A 21103-nucleotide genomic window follows, 5' to 3' on the forward strand; every position below is an offset into this window, starting at 1 on the left:
TGCATCTGGAGGCTCCTCCTCCAGCCTCAAGGGCACCACACCAGCCTTCCTTCTACCTCATTGGTCATCCTCAGTCCCCTGTACTCAGTGCCCCTCCCTGCGACCTCCAACTGGATGTGTCCTTCCCAAGGCTTTGTCCTCAGTCTTCCCTGCCGCCCCCACACCCAGTGACTCCATTCGGCCCCTTTTGCCAATCCTGTACTCTTGATTCAAAGCCCCTCTCCAGGCGACCGGCTCCTCTCTATCCTCCTGTCCACTCAATGACTGCACTTAGATGTCAGATGGGCTCACACCACCACCAAAACAACAGATCCTCAGCCATCACCACTTCTTGGCACCCCATGGATTGAGCAAAAAAATCTAGACGTCACCCTCAAGTTCACCCTCTTCCTGCCATCCCACTTCCAATCAGTCAAGCCCATGAGCGCTACTTCTTTTTCTATTTTTATTTATTATTATTATTATCATTTGAGACGGAGCCTCACTCTGTCGCCCAGGCTGGAGTGCAGTGGCGAGATCTCGGCTCACTGCAACCTCCGCCTCCTGGGTTCAAGCGTTTCTCCTGCCTCAGCCTCCCAAGTAGCTGGCACTACAGGTGCCCGCCACCAAGCCCAGCTAATTTTTTGTATTTTTAATAGACACGGGGTTTCACCGTGTTAGACAGGATGGTCGCGATCTCCTGACTTCGTGATCTGCCCGCTTCGGCCTCCCAAAGTGCTGGGATTACAGGCGTGAGCCACCGCGCCCGGCTGAGCTCTACTTCTAAGCCCTGCCTCCACGTGTCGTCTTTGCCACCGACCGAGTCCAAGGCAGCCGCCTTTCTAACCTGGGCCTCCGCAGCAGGCCTCCGACTCCCCTCCCACTCCACGGCCGTCCTGACTGCGACCTTCAAGACTCTGCCCGGCTCAGCACCGCCGTCCCCCCGGGGCTCCTCCCTTCCAGCCCTCCCTACGCTCTGCTCGGAACTCAGGCCTCTCCAAGTGACCCGAGAGCCAGGACTCGGACGGTCTCGATCAGCCCGCGCGCCCAGCCCTTGAGCCTTTCCGGGACTGCCCTGAGAGGGCGCTGGGGAATCCCCGAGCCCCCTGGAGTCAGGTTCGGGGCGGGGCGCCATGCGCTCGGAGGCGCTCGGAACAGCCAAGGCCTTGACCACGCCCCCCTCCAGCCCCGCCCCGCCAGAGGCGAGCAGCGGGGCCTCATGGGAGGTGTAGTTCCAACTCCTCTACTTAGTGTTTTGTTTTTTGTTTTTTAATTTAAATCAGTTTTATTTAAGAATTTCCAACAATGGCAATTCTTATAAAAAGCATCCAAGCACAGGACACAGAACTGCAGCAAACAGCATTCTTATGGGTAGCTAACAGACGTTAGAAGTTCCACCCTTCTTTGAGACACCAGAGCTCACTGGTGAACTCTGCTTCCAAGTCCTCCTGCAAAGCACACCACAAGCTCAGTCCATATTCTCAGCCCATCAGTTTCAGTTCATATTTCCACACTTACATGTCAGTAACAGAAGAGAACACACACCATACAGCATTCACAGCAGTTGACAAAGAGGTAGAGGGAGTATAAGTATCGTTTCACTTAACACATTCAAATAATGTGGGTTATCTAAGAACAAAAACTCACTTAAAGTCTTCCAACAGATATGGATGTCCTTTGAATGCAAAAAACATTTGTACATTGTTTGCTATCATTGCTGTCTGCACACTGTCACCAAAGCCACAGGATTGAGAGACACATCTCTCCAAGTTAAAAAATATCCATTAGGCACCACCAAGTCTCTGCACGCGCTCTCTCCTTTTCTCGCTCATACTAGCCTTTCATGCCTGGGCACCACCATCAATCTCACACAAGGTTTCAAAAGTTCAAACAGCCTTCTGGTTCCATATCATAGCCTTGCGTTCATAGCGTTGATACGACTCCATGAAATAAAGAGTAGCGGATAAAAATGGGCCACCCACCGTCAAAGACGCGGCCTGTGATGCTGATGACAAATTCTTGAATGAGAAAGTATGTAGACAGAAATATTCCTGGCCGGGCGCGGTGGCTCATGCCTGTAATCCCAGCACTTTGGGAGGCCGAGGCGGGCGGATCACGAGGTCAGGAGATCGAGACCACCCAGGCTAACATGGTGAAATCCTGTCTCTCCAAAAAGAAAAAAAAAAAAAAAAAGCTGGGCGTGGTGGCGGGCGCCTGTAGTCCCAGCCACTCGTGAGGCTGAGGCAGGACAACGGGGTGAACCCGGGAGGCGGAGCTTGCAGTGAGCCAAGATGGCACCACAGCACTCCAGCCTGGGTGACAGAGCAAGACTCCCTCTCGAAAAAAAAAAGTATTCCTATGGCACAATATTTACAACACTACTTTCCATGAAGTGCTTCTTCTATAAACTTTTGAAATGAGATGAACTGCAGAGATTAAATGAAGGCTTCATATTGTACTTTTGTATTTGAGGGGAGACAAGTGTTAAAAACAAAGCGAAAGAAGCAAACGCTGTGACACCATGATCTCCTAAAAGGAGATTTTCTTAAGGAAAAAAATCCATATGATGGGGTTCAAATTAAAACAAGGGGTAAAGAATGTAGTTCTAATCCATGGTTTCCATTTTGAACATGCAAAGAATTCACTTGACAAGTCCAGGGATAAAATATTACAGGAGAAACCTTTTACTACCAATTGTAGTGTGTTGGTTTACCAATCAGGCAAACAGCAGTTCACTTTCAGCCACTCACTATTTCAAGCTTTCATGTAACAGGACTTATAAAATTCCTTTAGCTGTTCCTTTTTCTAAAGAAAAATGTCAAAAATACTGCTGAATATACTCCGCACTGAACAAACCAATTTTGAAAATTCATAGCACATATGTATTTTACAATATGCTTACCATGAGTTTAGAAAAATTTGAATTCCAACCATTCTATACCAACCAGCCATAACCCCACTGTCTACATTCCCCAGCCGGAAGACTTAGAATCCATGCTTGAGCCAAAGCCTCCATTAAAACCACTGCCCGACCCTGCATTTGATGCTGATCCCCAGCCAATTGCTGCACCAAAATTAGAACCACTGTAAGAGTTATTTCCAGAACCGAACGCCTGGTTTGGCTCCCTCTGCATGTTGCCTTGGCTTTAGTTCTTACCTGATGGGCCTGACTGGTTCTGCTGACTGGCTAACATGCCCATCATACACCAACTACTCTGTAGCGCTGCCTGGGCGGCAGCAACCATGACTGAATTAATGCTGAATGCACCAAAGTTTATCCCACCACCCGTATTACTACCTTGATTGTTTCCCAAACCAGCTCCACCCCTTCTACTATTACCAAATGCGCCCTGATTCCCAAAGCCACCTGGATTACAACCAAATCTTCCACTTCTTTCTATTGCTATTGTGCTTAGGTTCGGCATTGGATATATATGAACGCTGATTCCTTTAATCATCAAGTCCTCTCCACAAAGAGACTGCGCCATCTGACCATCTGCAAATGTAACAAAGGCAAAGGCCCTGAACGGCTCGGGGATGAAGACATCCATCACATCCTCGTACTGAGAGAAGAACTCCCGCAGCTCATCCTCAGTCATGTCCTCTGTACAGCACCCCACAAACACTTTCCTGCTTCTCAAAGGCTCGTCTTGGCTTTGTTGCACCATAAGAGCTTCTCCAAAGGTACTGCAATACTCTTTCAGTTGTTCCCCACGGGAGACCCGACACTGTTAAGCCCGATGTTTTCTGGACTGCTCTTTTCACTTTCACTGCCCATGAAGCATCTGTCTCATCCATTTTTCTTTTGTTATCTTTCGGATAGTTGACAACATACACCAGAGTTCCCCAGCCAGCGTCGGGGGCAGGCAGAATTCCTTCCACCAGCCGTCCAGCTCTCATACATTGAGACACTGGATTCCTGTAGCGAAGCCCACACGGCCCTGGAAACGGCTGTAACCGTGGACAGCAGCACCGTCCCATCGTCTTGGGATGGTATTTCAATGGGCTCATCGTTCTCATCTTCGGTTACCTGAATATATTCAGACATCTTTTACTTTTCCTCTAGGCCGCTGCTGGGAAGCCCGACAGGGACACCGAGGCAGCGACGGACCCAAGGGCCAGTTTTTTGTTTTTTGTTTTTAAGAGGCCACCGCAGGCCGAGGCAGGACTACAACTCCCAGAGGCCTTCGCGGCCCGGAGGCCACGCCCCTTGGTCGCGAGCTCTGAGCCCTTTGCGGCATTTGACACTCGACATCCTCGAGCTTCTTAAAACACTTGCCTAAGGGTGAGAAACTGCATCCAACGGTGCCCGAGGGAGTCGCGCTGCCGGATAAGCAGCTCTGCGGTGGCAGAGGCTGGGCTGCGGTCTCTCCGACATCGCGGGACAGAGGAAGAGATGAAGGCCCTGCAGCCCCCGCCGCCCGATTTACGCTTGAGGAAGCGAAGGCGAGAGAGGTCGTCTGCGGGGCCAGCCCAGGGCCGCCGGGGGGCCCAGCCCTAGAGAGCGGGGCCCGGGCTGCGGGGACCGGCGGCCTGAACGGCGGAGTGTTGAAAGCTCCCCGGAATAGGAAGTGCAGCGGAAATCAACGACTGAGGTCAAGGAAGGAGGGGACGCTTGAGACCGTGGAGGGGAAGCAGGTTTCTCCAGAAGGGAACCCGGGCCTCCGCTTTGCTCAGCGTTCCCCTTGCGAATGTGCTGAGCACCTGTTGTGTGCTGGGGGTACAGAGGTGAGACTCACAGGGCCCCTGCATTATCTTTAAGATCAGCAAGACCCCGCAGAGAACCCAATCCAGTGCACACTGCCCACAGGTAGACAGTCGCATTCCTTGATAGACGGTAGCCAGGGAAGCCTAGGTCTTACTAGATCATTGTCAGTACTTGGATTTGAATGTATCTGGGAGGAGGAGGGTTAAGGTTTAAGCTATGGCTCAGAAGCCCCTCAGCTCTTCATGGAATCTCCCAGGCTTTCACTCTTACATCCTCATGGAAAAATATTGCCCTCCCTGGGAAACCATGCGTTCTGTCCACACCTGCTCTGTTCCCATGTCGCTGTACTGTCTATTGACCTGTCAATGGAGAATGACACTTGGGGTACCATCCTCTCTCTTCCAGATCTTGCCCTACCTTAGCCTTGAAAATATATTAAATGCGCCCTTAGACGTCAGGAACCATCCCTTAAACCTTGCTATTCCTCTCTGTTGAACCTGTTCCAACCTCCGTCTTATCCACTTAATCCTGGGGAACTTGTCCTCACACCCCGTTGAGGTTTCCTACTTATTGTCCTACTGTTTTCTCACACTCGTTTTTTTTGTTTGTTTGTTTGTTTGTTTGTTTGTTTTTTTGAGATAGAGTCTCGCTCTGTCGCCCAGGCTGGAGTGCTGTAGCACAATCTTGGCTCACTGCAGCCTCCACTTCCTGGGTTCACGCCATTCTCCTGCCTCAGCCTCCTGAGTAGCTGGGACTACAGGCACCCGCCACCACGCCCAGCTAATGTTTTGTATTCTTTAGTAGAGACGGGGTTTCACTGTGTTAGCCAGGATGGTCTCTATCTCCTGACCTCGTAATCCGCCCACCTCGACCTCCCAAAATGCTGGGATTACAGGAGTGAGCCACTGCGCCCGGCCACTCGTTTCTTAAAATCAGTCTTCATTCTCATTTTCTTCACTTCCTCACCACCTGTTTGTGCCTAACGAAATTTCAGTATGGCTACGTTTCCTGCCATTCTGCTACAGAAAACTTCTGCCAGAGTCTCCAATGAACTCCTGATTGCTGAGTAGACTCTTCAATTCTCTCACCCGAACTATGCAGCGTTTGATACTCAACGTCCTCGTGCTTCTTAAAACATTGTTCTTGCCAGGGTGTGGTGGCTCACACCTGTAATCCCAGCACTTTGGGAGGCTGAGTTAGGCAGATCGCTTGAGCCCAGGAGTTCAAGACTAGCCTGGGCAACATAGTGAGATTCCATCTCTACCAAAAATACCAAAAATTAGCCAGACATGGTGGCCCGCACCTGTAGTCCCAGCCACTCAAGAGGCTGAGGTGGGAGTATCACTGGAGCCGGGGAAGTCAAGGCTGCAGTGAACTGAGATCACGCCACTGCACTGCGGCCTGGACAATGGGAGCGAGACCTTATCTCAAAAAATTGTTCTCTGTCTAGTTTTCTTGCTCTTCTTGTTCCACCATTCCTTCTCAGGTTCTGGCAGTGGCTCTTCACAACTGCATATTAAATATTGTCTTTTTTTTTTTTTTTTGAGACAGGTTCTCACTCTGTCTCAGGCTAGAGGCTGGAGTGCAGTGGTACGATCATGGCTCACTGCAGCCTCGACCTCCCAGGTTCAAGTGATGCTCCCACCTCAGCCTCCTGAGCAGCTGGGACTATAGGCGCCCACCACCATGCCTGGCTGATTTGTGTATTTTTTGTGGAGAGAGATTTTTGTAGTGTTGCCCAGGCTGGTCTAGCAACCCACCTGCCTCACTCTCCCAAAGTGCTGGGGTTATAGGCATGAGCCGCCGCACCTGGCAAATATTGTCTTCTTAAATATTGTGCCCCACATTGCTTTGCTTGGCCCTCTTCTCTAGCTTCTAGGCTGTAATCTGTATGATCTCCATGGCTTCGCTTGCTGTGCCACCAGCTGCAAAGTCTATTTCCGGCCCAGCCCTCTCTGGAGCTCTCACAGAGTTTATCCAAATGCCCCTGGCTGTCACCTCTCAGGAATCCCACAGGCTCTGCAACAAGTTCAAATGTGAACTCAGCTTTCCAACAAAACCTGCGCCTCCTTTCACGTTCTGGATCCTTGAGAGCAACCAGGTCATCAGTCCCTCAGGCTGGAAACCAGACAGTCCATGGAGACACCTCCTTGGAGCCCTGCCTGGGCAACCTTAACCTCCCAGGTTCCAGGGGACACTGGAGCCCTGCAGGTGGTGTCCAGGAACTGGCAATCCTACCTCTTCAGCAGGTTGAATGAATAAGTGGATGAATCTTACACCTTGTCCCTTTCCCACTGTCCGGCTCCTGCATTTTTAGTTCAGGTTCGTGTCTCTCACCTGGAGAATGGCAGTGGTCATTAAGAAAACCCCTACCTGAAGGTCACACCCTGAGCTTCAGTCCTTTCAAAAGCCCAACACTGCAGATTCTCAAAGAAGAGCAGACCTGGTCCTCAGAACTTACTGACTTTGCCTCCACACCCCCTCTGCCACCTTCTGTTTCTATGCCCTTGCCAGATACTTGGCTGTTGCTGCATGACCAAAGCCGCTGCTCTGCCTCCTGCATGCCTCCAGGTTTGGCTCAGATAGACTGTCTGCGTGAAGCCTTTCCTGGTCACCCCGTTTTTATGCAGTTTCCAAGGCTTCTTTTATTTGCCTGACGGCATAGTCCAGATAATGTTTGCTTGTTCATTCCACAGTTGTTAACTGGACACCTGCTCTTTGTCAGGCATTCTTCTAGTTGCTGGAGACAGACAGCCCTTCTTCTCAAGTTTATGCTGTTGTGGGCAGATACACTGTTGGGTTGTTGTTTGTCTTTTTTTTTTTTTTTTTTTTGAGACAGAGTTTGTACTTTGTTGTCCAGGCTGGAGTGCAGTGGCACGATCTCAGCTTACTGCAACCTCTGCCTCCTGGGTTCAAGTAATTCTCCTGCCTCGCCCTCCCAAGTAGCTGGGATTACAGGCACCCACCACCACACCCAACTAATTTTTGTATTTTTAATAGAGACAAGGCTTCACCATGTTGGCCAGGCTGGCCTCGAACTCCTGACCTCAGGCGATCCACCTACCTCAGCCTCCCGAAGTGCTGGGATTACAGGCGTGAGCCACCAGGCCCAGCCTGTTGTCTCTTGATCTTGAATACGCAGTCTCTGTCTCATCTGTATTCCTGCCTCATATTTTCTCTCTCCTGCCTCTATTTTCTCTCCCTCACTCTTTATCTCTTAAACCTTTGTGTCTTCATCTCCATCATGGGAATGGCAGTAGTAGCTACTTGTTTTGAGGGTTGAATGAAATAGTGTGGAAGGTCCCTTTCTCAGTACCTACTGTTGGCTGGAATTCCCTTTCTCTTTGTTTCCACCTCATTCTCTTTGCGTTTTCATCCTCCCCTGCCTTCATATCCTTCCCTTCCCATCTCACCAGCTCTCCCTTCCTCTCTCCTCTCTTCCCTGTCTCTCTGCTTTTCTGTTTCTTTCATTCTTTCATCCCCACTTCTGTCTCTTCCTCCAGCCCACCTTTGCTGGGCTTTCCCTGCCTCTGCCTTGCCTTCCTTGTCTTTCTCTAGCCTCCCTCTGCCTCTACCTCCCTCTCAGACAAGAGCAGGTGACTCCCCTGATGCTTCCTGCCCCTTCCCTGGCAGTGGGTGTGGAGGGGGTGACTGTCCAGCTTCTGCAGGGCCAGCGACTTCCTCCACCTTGTTCCCTCCCTGCAGGGTCTGAGCACCTCCCTCACACAGGCAGAACCCTGGCTCCCATGTTCACCATGCTGAGAGAGACCTTCAGGGGACAGCAGGAGGCCAGCCGGGAAATGGGCCCCCACTTGTCCAGGTGAGTGCTATGGGGAGTCAGGCCAGCCCTGTGGAGAAGGCCACTGGAGAGGGGGGAACCAGATGCTGTCTTTCCTGTTAAAAAGGGCTACCCAGTCCATGTAGCTGAGGACCAGCACCAGGCAGGATCTTTAATGGGACTTTGGGCTTTGTTAGAGGGCCACAGGCTTGTTTAGGGAGGTGGGGACAGAGTCAGGAGGAGAAGTGCCACCTGCCCTGGGAGCGCACATGGCATGGAACATAATAGCCCTGGGGGGGCCCTTGAACCCAGCCCTAGTTTTCTAGTTAAGGATCAAGTGAGAACCCCCAGACCTCGAGCGCCTCTGAGGAGCCTGGCTGCTGGCTGGTTCCCGTCCAGAAGTCCCTGCAGACCCTGTCCTCTGGTTTTGCCTTGCCTAAGACCCAGTCTGCACCAAGGCTGAGTCCCTGGACTTCTGGAGAGAGAGGGCTGTCCCTTTGTGCCCTACAAGTGCAGAAAGTGTGTGGGTGCCTCCCCTGGCCCTGGACAGGTTCTGTGGCACCGGCAGCATGCGGGAAGGCGAGAGGAGGCACACCTTGCCCTCGGGAAGCTGAGAACAGATCCCTGGGGGCAACCTGTGCCCCTGTAACCAGGAGGAGTCTCAATAGGAAATTTTAGCTGCTCCTGATGGAGCAGGGCCTCTGCCTTAAGGAGAGTGGAATTTCAGAGGGACAGACATTTCCTGACCATTCGTATATAGGAAACAAGGCAATGAGAGAACAATGAACAGGGCATGGGATCTGAGAAAAAGGTGAGATGACCTCTGACAGGCAGGCTTCTGAAGGAAGGCTTCCTGGAGGAGGTGGCATGTGAGCCCCGCAGGACAGGGAGAGGTTGGAGGATGAGACAGAGGAGGGGGGTTTGCCTTTCAGACGCCAGGCGCCACCATGCTCCCCATCTTGACTTGGGAATTTCCCAGTGACTGGGCAGGAGTGAAGCGCAGGGGCTGTGTTGGTGCGTGGGGTCTGCCCTGGGGCGCGTGCTGCCTCCGCTGGCTTCACTCCGTTTCCCTCTCTCCCCTTCTTACCATCAGAGGCAGAGCCCGCGCATGCCCGACCTCGCTCCTCGCGGCTCCCTGGGCAGCAGCTCCCTGGCAGTTGGAACTGGAAGGCTTCTCAGAGTCCTCGTAGCCCCACCGCCCTCCCCGCTCTCGGGGGTGGGCATTGGGGGGACAGAGCCAGGGCAGGGAGGAAGACAGGGCCCGGCTCACCCCACAGCTCAGCCCATGAGGGTGCGCAGAGCAGGGCTGGCAGGAGAGGGCCACTCCACACCCAGCCCTGTTGAAGAAAAAGAACAGAAACAGGGAACAGAAAGTTGTCAGTTGCTGTGTAACAATTTGCCCCGCAGCTTAGCCCCTTCAGACAAATGTAGCTGCACAGTGTCTGTGGGTCAGACATCCGGGCCCGGTGAATTAGCCTCTCCCTCAAGGTCCCTCGCGAGGCCTCTGTCAGGACCCCGCCGGACTGTGAGTGGACTGCAGGCTCCGGGCGGGGAGGCTCCGCGTCTCTGCTGGCCCCGCGGCTGTGGGCAGGATTCAGTTTCTCACGGGCTATTAGAGTGAGGGCCTCGATCTTTTCTGCTTTGTGGCTGGAGGCCTCACTCAGTTCTCTGCTTCACGGACCTTTCCTTGGCACAGCTCCCGCATAGCTCAGCAAGCCGTAAAGGCAGGCTCCTGCAGCCAAAGGGAGTTCCCCCCCTTTTCTGCTGTGTTCTGTTTGTGTGGGTTCAGCCCAGGGGAGGAGGTTCCACAGGACAGACACCAGGAGTTGGGGGCGTTGAGGGCCATCTCCCAGGCTGCCCACCACAGCCCCCACGTGGCCGCCTGTGTCTGTGTTCTTGCCACTGTCCCTACCCTCAGGGAGTGGGTCTGGTCTCATCAGGGAGGGCGGCGCTCTCTTCACTCTCTCCTTACTCTGGTGTTTCACTGTGATTTTAAAAACTGAAACTGGAATTGTTACCCCTTGACATAGCTGCACCCTGCGTGGGCCTCTGCGACGCCCCTCCTTCTCTTAAGCCTTTCCAAGCGGTCTGACCATTTTTAAGTCCCATTACCTGAATGACACAGAGCATCTTAAGCTTCTGAGTGACTTGTGTTTTCCTGAGAGACAGAGGGGACCCCCAATCTGTTTCCAGAGGCCCTGATGGTGTCGTCTTGGGAGTGGAGGAACCTGAGGGAAAGTCCCGGGGGCGAGTCAGGGGAGAGCTCTGCCCTGGCGCCCTTGCACATATCCATATGGGCCACAGCTGCACCCTGCTCTCAGCAGAGCACCTCGCCATGCTCCTGGGCACAGCCGGGCCCTCTCGCCTCCCTGCGGCTCCTAATGCCTCCCAGGCTCTGCTGAGGTCACCTTGGGCACTTAGCGTGGCTGCAGCTCTTTGCGGCCCGGTGTCCCTGTCATCCATGTGGCAGTCATGTGGTCACTTTTGGTCACTTTTCGGCACTGCCCTGCACAAGGTCCATGGGGACTGGGCACCTCCGGCCATTCTTTCTTTGGTTGTCTGTGCAAATAATAAACCAAATCTGAGAAAGTCTTCAATGTCTTTACCGGCAAATCCGTCAGCCTCGGCCTTGCCTTGTGCTTGACAGAGTGGAGGGAAAAGGAGGACAGACTCGGTGGGGGGCAGGGGTGGGTGAGGAAGGCCCGGGCCAGGCCCTCCGCTGTTTTGAGGATGCTCCGTGTCTCCCTTCACCCAGTGCCACATTCTGCTCTCTGCCCTTTCTTGCCACAACTTGACCCATCCCCCGAAGGCTTGGCTACTTCTCCCTCAGGATACTGTATTTTACCCCAGCCGCCCCACCTGGAGAGCCTCCAAGGAGTGGCAGGAGCTCCTCCGGGACGTGCCAGCATCTGAAGCACAGGAGCAGAGGCCTAGACCTCCTTTCGCCCCCAACACCTGGCGACAGACATTTACCGGCTCACAGCAGCGATGAACGAATTTTATATTGCACATCTGAATATATACCCACCACCTGAGTGTACTATTCACATGTTACCAGACTTTGTCACATCTAGTTAATCCTCCCTGCATTGATCCATTTTATTTTTTATGCATTTCCAAGTAAATTATAGACCTCGGGCGGCTTTCCCTAACACTCCAGTGCGCACATCATTAGAATCCATTTGCCACCGGGTTTTCCTTCAGATGGAAAGCTCGGCGTTCAGTGCGATGCCCTGCTCACGGGTGAGCACCTGCCGAGTTTTGACAAGTGTGTGCTGTTTGTGCCTCAGACCCTTCTCAAGGTCCTGAGCATGACCATCAGAAGGTTCCCTCACATACCTTCCAACCAGTACCCTCCTGTGCAGGAGAGTGATGCTGGAGCCTGAGGCAAAAGGAAAAAATGTGTTTTTTGTGTATGTGGTTTTCTTTCTTTCTTTTGAGATGGAGTTTCGCTCTTGTTGCCCAGACCGGAGTGCAATGGCGCAATCTCAGCTCACTGCAACCTCTGCCTCCTGGGCTCAAGCGATTCTCCTGCCTCAGTCTCCCAAGTAGCTGGGATTACAGGCGTCCACCACCACATCTGGCTAATTTTTTATATTTAGTAGAGACAGGGTTTCACCATGTTGGTCAGGCTGGTCTCAAACTCCTGACATTAGGTGACCCACCTGCCTTTGGCCTCCCAAAGTGCCGGGTGGGATTACAGGCGTAAGCCACTGCACCTGGTCGAAAAATGTGTTTTTTAATGTTAATTTTTTTTCCACAATGTTTCAGTAAGTGGGAAAAAAAAAAAAGGAAAATGTGTATATTAAAACTCAAAATATTTTAAGTTTCAATATTTTACTTATACAAAAACAGTAAGTTTACTCTCCTTACGTAAATGGAAACAAACTTCATGAATATTTCTTTTTTTTTTGAGACGGAGTCTCGCTCTGTCTCCCAGGCTGGAGTGCGGTGGCGCGATCTCCACTCACTGCAAGCTCCGCCTCCCGGGTTCACGCCATTCTCCTGCCTCAGCCTCCCGTGTAGCTGGGACTACAGGCACCCGCCACCACGCCTGGCTAATTGTTGTATTTTTAGTAGAGACGGGGTTTCACCTTGTTAGTCAGGATGGTCTCGATCTCCTGACCTCGTGATCTGCCCATCTTGGCCTCCCAAAGTGCTGGGATTACAGGCGTGAGCCACTGCGCCCGGCCCAAACTCATGAATATTTCTAAAATCTACTGTCTCGTTTTTCAGTTGAGAGAATTGTCATGTGAATTTCTCTTGACCAAGTGATGATCTTAAATAATTTTTCACTAAGTTCAGCTGACCAAAATTTCTTTAAAAGATGCCACCGTGGCCAGGCTCGGTGGCTCATGCCTGTAATCCCAGCACTTTGGGAGGCCTAGGCTGGCAGATCACGAGGTCAGGAGATCGAGACCATCCTGGCTAACACAGTGAAACCCCGCATCTAATAAAATACAAAAAACTAGCCGGGCGAGGTGGCGGATGCCTGTAGTCCCAGCTACTCGGGAGGCTGAGGCAGGAGAATGGCGTGAACCCCGCAGGCAGAGCTTGCAGTGAGCCGAGATGGCGCCACTGCACTCCAGCCTGGGTGACAAAGTGAGACTCTGTCTTTAAAAAAAAAAAAAAAAGAAAAGAAAATGCCACCATGACTAGTAGTATTAAAAAGCTTCTCATGCTCGGTGCGGTGATCACACCTGTAATCCCAGCAGCACATTGGGAGGCCAAGACTGGAAGATTGCTTGAGCCCGGTAGTTCAAGACCAGACTGGGCAACAACGTGAGACCCTGTCTCTGCAAAAAGTTTAAAAATTAGCCAGGTGATCACACCGCTGCACTCTAACCTGGGCGACAAAGCAAGACGCTGTCTCAAAAAAAAAAAAAAAAAAAAGTTCAGTGTTTACAAATACCTTTAGTTTTAGTTTGTGAAGTGCCTTGGTTGCATTTGATCTTGATCTCCATGGGGAATAGTTTTTTAAAACAGATGTAAGAATATTCTGTCTGTTCACTGAATTCACACACAAACACAAACATACAATGTTAAAACAGGTCATCAAATTTCATTTCACAGAAGCAGAATTTTTGCATATGAATTAAGAGCTGATTGAGCACAGCAGTTTGGGGCTGCAGTGAGCCATGTTCATGTCACTGCTCTCCAGCCTGGGCAACAGAGTGAGACCCTGTCTCTTTAAAAAAAGAATTATGAGCCGAGGAAGACACAATTTGCCATAATCATTTTTGGAGGGAAATGGTAGCTTATACACCCTTGGATAACCTGCCATAGTTGTTCCATGATCACATCCGGGGCCAAAAGCGTGTTTTATGTTAATACCTTTTTCCAACCTCTAATTTCATAGGCTAGACTTAGTTTTTTCTTTGATTTCATAAAGTCAATGCAACTTATTTTACTGTTAATGGCATTATTCTTCATGTGAGCGTGCTCACAGTCTGACACACTTGTTCACAATGGGCTACATCTGGTGCACAATCAAAAGTGAGGGGCTGGGCTTGGTGGCTCATGCCTGTAATCCCAGGACTTTGAGAGGCAGAGGCAGGAGGATCACTTGAGGCCATGAGTTCAAGTCAAACCTGGCAAAGACAGCAAGACCCCATCTCCTTTAAAAAATTAAAAAATTTTTTTCGGTGGCTCAAGCCTGTAATCCCAGCACTTTGGGAGGCCGAGACAGGTGGATCACAAGGTCAGGAGATCAAGACCATCCTGGCTAACACGGTGAAACCCTGTCTCTACTAAAAACTACAAAAAACTAGCCGGGCGAGGTGGCAGGCACCTGTAGTCCCAGCTACTCAGGAGGCTGAGGCAGGAGAATGGCGTGAGCCCGGGAAGCGGAGCTTGCAGTGAGCTGAGATCCGGCCACTGCACTCCAGCCTGGGCGACAGAGCGAGACTCCGTCTCAAAAAAAAAAAAAAAAAAAATTTTTTTAAAGTGGGGTGGCAGATGTGGTAGCTTGTGGCTGTAATCCTAGTGCTTTAGGAGGCTGAGACAAGAGCATTGCTTGAGATTAGGAGGTGGAGCTGAAGTGAGCTGTGATTACTCCAGCCTGCGTGACAGAATGTGACCCTGTCTCTTTAAAAAAGGAAGCAAACGTATTTGCTTCTTTTATTCTTAATAATATCTCAAATCAAATATAATTTTCTAGTAGCAGTACACATTTGTTTTAATGTTATTAGACACAACATCCTTTTTTATTTTATTCTTTTGGAGACAGAGTCTTGTTCTGTTGCCCAGAGTGGAGTGCAGGGGCACCATCATAGCTCACTTTAACCTTGAACTTCTGGGCTCCAGCAATTCTCCTGCATAGCTAGGACTAGAGGTGTATGCCACAATACCTGGCTTTTTTTTTTTTTTTTTTTTTCCCCGAGTGGGTCTTGCTATGTTGCCCAGGCTGATCTGGAACTCTTGGCCCCAAGTGATCCTCTCACCTTGGCCTCCCAAAACAGTGACATTTCAGGCATGAGTCACTGCTCCTGGTTCCCTTTCTTTATGATTAGCTATAAACTCACCTAAAATTAAAAACATGCCACCATTTGGACCTCCAGTAATGTCTGGTGATCCTCTAAGATGTAAAATATTTTTTGCATAACATGTAATACCTAAAATGACTCAAAATAATCTATTTTTATTTCACTTATTTTATTGTATTCTGCAAAGCATCATTTATTAAACTGTCAATTTGAATATTGTATTTATTTATTTATTTTTTTGAGACGGAGTCTCGCTCTGTGGCCCAGGCTGGAGTGCAGTGGCCGGATCTCGGCTCACTGCAAGCTCCGCCTCCTGGATTCACGCCATTCTCCTGCCTCAGCCTCCCGAGTAGCTGGGACTACAGGCGCCCGCCACCTCGCCCGGCTAGGTTTTGTATTTTTTTAGTAGAGACGGGATTTCACCGTTTTGGCCAGGATGGTCTCGTTCTCCTGACCTCGTGATCCACCCGTCTCGGCCTCCCAAAGTGCTGGGATTACAGGCTTGAGCCACTGCGCCCGGCAATTTGAATATTTTAAAAAGACACTTTCATTTTAGAAAAGCATCACATGATCCAGGTGCAGTGGCTCACTCCTGAAATTCCAGCTAGGTGCAGTGGCTCACTCCTGAAATTCCAGCTGCTTGGGAGGCTGAGGAGGGAGTGATGCAGTGACTGCTCCAGACGGCCCGCTGCTGCCAGGAGCCGGCGACCAGCAGGGCCCCTGCCCCTTCCGCGATGGGGCAGGAGCAGCTCCCCAGTGCCACTGCAGCTGCCCACACTGCGCCTGCAGACCCGGGCCTCCCACTCTACAGAGCAGGCAGGAACCCCACTGGCCCCTTCCCTGCCCGGCAGCAGCTGCCCAAAGCACGCTGCAGACTCAGGCACCCCTGCACTCTTGGGGGCCCGGGAAGGCCCCCCTGCCCTCACAGGCCCAGAACTGCCTGCTCCCACTGCCTGGCCTCTCCCTGTTCCCGGTGCCTGCTCCAATCTCAGAGCAAAATCGGGGGTGAGCTCTGGTGCCATGAACGGCAGCAGAAGGCAGACAGATTCCTGGGCAAAAGAGGACAGGTCCCTGGTGAGGCCCCACCTTCAGGCCACGGAGGGCCTGAAGGTTAGAGGCCAGGCTGCCAGTCCTGGAGCATTGGAATGGGAACTTGTGATGCTTTCTCCAGGCTGCCCATGGCTGCCCTTGGACCAATCAGCATGCACTTCCTCCCCTCTAAGGCCAATGAAAGCCCTGGCTCAGCCAGAGCTGAGCACATGACAGGAAGACCAGCTGCAGAGAGGAGCTACCCTCTCTGCTGAGAATTTAGAGACCTTGGGACTACCAGTGGCAGAGAGGAGCAACCCACTCCAGGGCCTCTTCTCTGCTAGGAGCTGGGCAGACATTGGGACAATCCCCCTGCAGAGAGGAGCCACCACTCCAGGGCTTCCTCTCTGCTGAGAGATGAACGCTCAACAGGACGACTTGCCTACAGAGAGAAGCTACCCACTGCGGGGCTTCTTCAGGCTGTTCTAACAGTCAATAAAGCTCCTCTTTGTGGTGCTCACCCTCTACTTGTCTGCGCTTCTCATTCTTCCTGGATGCGGAACGAGAACTCAGGCAAAGATGCCACCGGCCACAGAGGTTTCCAGCCATAAAAGTGACACCCCAAAGATCCTGTAACAGGAGGATCACTTGAGCCCAGGAGTTTGAAGCCACAAATGCAGTGAGCTATGATTGATTGCATCACTGCATTCAGCCTGGGTGACAGAAAAAGACCCTGTCTCAAAAGAAGACAAAAAAGAAAGCCTCACAATAAAACAATATTTTCATGGTCACGAATACTGTTTAACTGTTTCCAATCTTCGGAACCTTTTTTTTTTTTAAGTTGCAAAAATTTGATTTTATTGCATTACTACAGAAAAGTATGCACGAAAAATAAGGACAACTTTTTTGGAATACATGAGCAGTCACAATGAATTCATTTGCCATTAGAACATTAAAGAAAAATGTTTTGTCAGGTGTAGTGGCTCATGCCTATAATCTCAGCAATGCAGAGGATCCCTTGAGGCCAGGAGTTCAAGACCAGCCTGGGCAACTTAGTGAGACGCCCCCTCCCCTGCCCCATTTCTGAAACAAAAAAAGAAAACTCTAGAAATGTCCATTGTGTGAAGTAGATTCCCTAAAATCTAAATCTTTTCCTTTGTGATCTATTCAGGTATGTGCTCTATTCAGATCATTTTTACTTTATCACAAAGTAGCAGCCACAGTGGATAATTATTGCAATTCGTTTCAAATGGCATTTTCTCATCTTTTTTTTTTTTTTTTTTTTCCGAGATGGAGTCTCACTCTTGTCACCCAGGCTGGAGTGCAGTGGCGCAATCTTGGCTCACTGCAACCTTCACCTCCCGGGTTCAAGCAATTATCCTGCCTCAGTCTCCCGGGTAGCTGGGATTACAGGTGTGCGCCACCACACCCGGCTAATTTTTGTATTTTCAGTAGAGACGGGGTTTCACCATGTTGGCCAGGTTGGTCTCGAACTCCTGACCTCAGGTGATCCGCCCGTCTTGGCCTCCCAAAGTGCTAGGATTACAGGCATGAGCCACTGGGCCCTGCCGGCATCTTCTCACTTTTTTGCTTAATCTCATATTCGCTAGTTTCTGAAACTTCTAAAATTTCTCTTTAATGTTTTGAAGCAGATGCTTTAGTTAGCTGACTTTGATGACAACTCTGTTCTGATAATGTCAACATTAGAGGACTCAGTCATTTTCAGTAGCCAAAATACTGTCTTTCTAGCCAAACTTATAGTGGTCTCCTATAATTTTTATATATTTCTGCATGTATTTTTTTTCTTCTCCTGAACATTATACCTCTTGGCTTTTTATTAATTATTTATTTTTATTTTAAAAAATTATTTTGTAGAGAGAATCTTGCTATGTTGTCCAGGCTAGTCTCCAACTCCTGGCCTCAAGCAATCCTTCTGCCTCGGCCTCTCAAAGTACTGGCATTACAGACATGAGCCTCTGCATTCAGCCACTTGGCTTTTTAGATGCTGAAACCTCCACCTCCCGGGCTCAAGCAATCCTCCCACCTCAGCCTCCCAAGTAGCTAGGACTACAGGTGCATGCCACCATGCCTGGCTAACTTTTGTATTTTTTTGGTAGAGTTGGGGTTTCTCCATGTTGCCCAGGCTGGTCTCCAACTTGGGAGCCCAAGTGATCTGCCTGTCTTGGCTTCCCAAGTGCTGGGATTACAGACGTGAGTAACATGCCCAGTCTCAATACCGTATTTATCTAAAAACTTTTAGTATGAATTTAAAATATATTTTAATATAGAATTTAATTGTAGAGATTATAATATTGATTTACATTAATTAACAATATGAACTATAATGTTTAACAAGTAGGTATACATAAAATTTTGTATCAAAAATACAGAAATCTCTGGTGTGTACTGAGAGTAAAAGAAAAAAATACAGAAGCCAACTGGTGGGAATGTAAAATGGTGCAGTCACCATGGAAAATAGTTTAGTGGTTCTTCAAAACACTACACATAGAATTACTATATGACCCAGAAATTCCACTCCTAGGTATATACCCAAAAGAACTGAAAACGGGCTGGGTGTGGTGACTCACACCTGTAATCCCAGCACTTTGGGAGGCCGAGGCAGGTGGATCACTTGAGGTCAGGAGTTCGAGACCAGCCTGGCCAATATGGTAAAACCCCATCTGTACTAAAAATACAAAAATTCGCCAGCCATGGTGGCAGGTGCCTGTAGTCCCAGCTACTTGGGAGGCTAAGGCAGAAGAATCTCTTGAACCTGGGAAGCGGAGGTTGCAATGAGCTGAGATTGCAATCTCGGCTCGCTGCAACCTCTGCCTTCCAGGTTCAAGCAATTCTCCTGCCTCAGCCTCCCGAGTAGCTGGAATTACAGGCACACACCACCATGCCTGGCGAATTTTTGTATTTTTAGTACAGATGGGGTTTCACCATGTTGGTCAGGCTGGTGTCAAACTCCTGACCTTGTGATCCACCTGCCTCAGCCTCCCAAAGTGCTGGGATTACAGGCATGAGCCACCGTGCCCAGCCTCAATCTTTCAATAACATTTTCTTCTCTCTTTTTAAGCACTCATTAACCGCCTCGAGGCCCATTGAGGTTCTACTAACAGTCTTCTGAAGGCCCTTCCAGCCTTTGCCTGCTGCCCAGTCCCGAAGACAATATCATGTTTTGGGTTGGGTTTTGTTTTTATTTATTTATTTATTTATTTTACTTTAAGTTCTAGGGTACATGTGCATAACGTGCAGGTTTGTTACATATGTATACTTGTGCCATGTTGGTGTGCTGCACCCATCAACTCGTCAGCACCCATCAATTCGTCATTTATATCAGGTATAACTACCAATGCAATCCCTCCCCCCTCCCCCCTCCCCATGATAGGCCCCGATGTGTGATGTTCCCCTTCCCGAGTCCAAGTGATGTCATTGTTCAGTTCCCACCTATGAGTGAGAACATGCGGTGTTTGGTTTTCTGTTCTTGTGATAGTTTGCTAAGAATGATGGTTTCCAGCTGCAGCCATGTCCCTGCAAAGGACGCAAACTCATCCTTTTTTATGGCTGCATAGTATTCCATGGTGTATATGTGCCACATTTTCTTAATCCAGTCTGTCACAGATGGACATTTGGGTTGATTCCAAGTCTTTGCTATTGTGAATAGTGCCGCAATAAACATACGTGTGCATGTGTCTTTATAGCAGCATGATTTATAATCCTTTGGGTATATACCCAGTAGTGGGATGGCTGGGTCATATGGTACATCTAGTTCTAGATCCTTGAGGAATCGCCATACTGTTTTCCATAATGGTTGAACTAGTTTACAATCCCAGGGTTTTGTTTTTTAGGCAAGATCTCACTCTGCTGCCCAAGCTAGAGTGCAGTGGTGCGATCATGCTTTCCTGTAGCCTCAGCCTCCTGGGCTCAATCAAACCTCCCATCTCAGCCTCCTGAGTAACTAGGAACACAGCATGCACCATCATGCCTGGCTAATGTTTTTAGTTTTTGTAGAGATGGGGGTCTCACTGTGTTGCCTAGGTGAGTCTCAAACTCCCGGGCTCAAGCAATCCACCAACCTTGGCCTCCCAAAGTGTTGGGATTACAGGTGTGAGCCACCATGCCCAGCCTGTTTTGAGTCTTTGATGTACCCACTCTGGGTACCAAATTTATCTTCCAGTTACTATTGTGTAACAAATTACCTCCAAATTCAGCACCTTCAAAAAAAGCAAGGCTGATTTTTTTTTTCTTGTGGTTTTGTAGGTCAGGAATTCACAAAGGGCTTAGCTGGGCAGACCTTCCTTGGGGTCACTCAGCGGGTTGTAGTCAGATGTTGGTTGAGGAGGTGGAGCATAATGGCCAAATAGAAGCCTCCAGCCACCATTCTCTCCACAGGAACACCAAATTCTACAACTGTCTACACAGAGAATTATCCCCATAAGAGCCAAAAATCAGGAATCAGGTGAGCAATCACAGTACCTAGTTCTAACTTCATATCACTGAAAGAGGCAAGGAAAAGGGTAGGAAAGACCGTCTTGAATTGCCAACAACACTCCTGGCCAGTGCCCCCAGAAGTAGCTGGCCATGTAGCATGGAGAGACAATCTGTGCCCCCGGAGGGGAGAGAACACAGTGATTGTGGGACTTTGCCTTGGCATGCAGTGCTGCCAACACTGGGCAGAACTCAGCTGGCACCCATGGAGGGAGCACTTAAACAAGCCTTGGCCAGAGGGGAATCACTCATCCCAGCAGTTGGAACTTGAGATTCAGCAAGCCTTGCCGCTGCGGGCTGAAGTGCTATGGGATCCTAAATAAACTTGAAAGGCAGTCTAGGTTACAAGGACTGTAAATCCTGGGCAAGTCCTGCTGCTGTGCTGGGCTGAGAGCCGGTGAACATGGAGGACACACAACCTAGTGAGACACCAGATGGCGCAGCTAAGGGACTGCTTGCATCACCCCTCCCCCAACCCCAGGCAGCACAACCCACATCTCCAAAAAAGACCCCTTTGTTCTGCTTAAGGAGAGGAGAGGGAAGACCAAAAAGGACTTTGTTTTGCAACTTGGATACCAGCTCAGCCACAGTAGGATAGGACGCCAGGCAGAGTCATGAGGACCTCATTCCAGG

The 21103-nt window shown here is 50.0% G+C and overlaps 1 long non-coding RNA gene and 1 pseudogene across 1 annotated transcript; one reads left to right on the top strand and one right to left on the bottom strand.

The window, feature by feature from the left end:
• Positions 1 to 2228: 2228 nt before the first annotated feature.
• On the bottom strand, positions 2229 to 4530 carry LOC115893267 (annotated as a pseudogene).
• LOC115893164 lies at positions 4376 to 11057 on the top strand. Its single transcript, XR_004053106.1, has 4 exons — positions 4376 to 4409; positions 4681 to 4707; positions 8393 to 8507; positions 9559 to 11057. It is a non-coding gene; the product is annotated as an uncharacterized LOC115893164 (long non-coding RNA).
• The last annotated feature ends 10046 nt before the right edge of the window (positions 11058 to 21103 follow it).

Source organism: Rhinopithecus roxellana, chromosome 14, assembly GCF_007565055.1.
Source record: "Rhinopithecus roxellana isolate Shanxi Qingling chromosome 14, ASM756505v1, whole genome shotgun sequence".
Classification (NCBI taxonomy): domain Eukaryota; kingdom Metazoa; phylum Chordata; class Mammalia; order Primates; family Cercopithecidae; genus Rhinopithecus; species Rhinopithecus roxellana.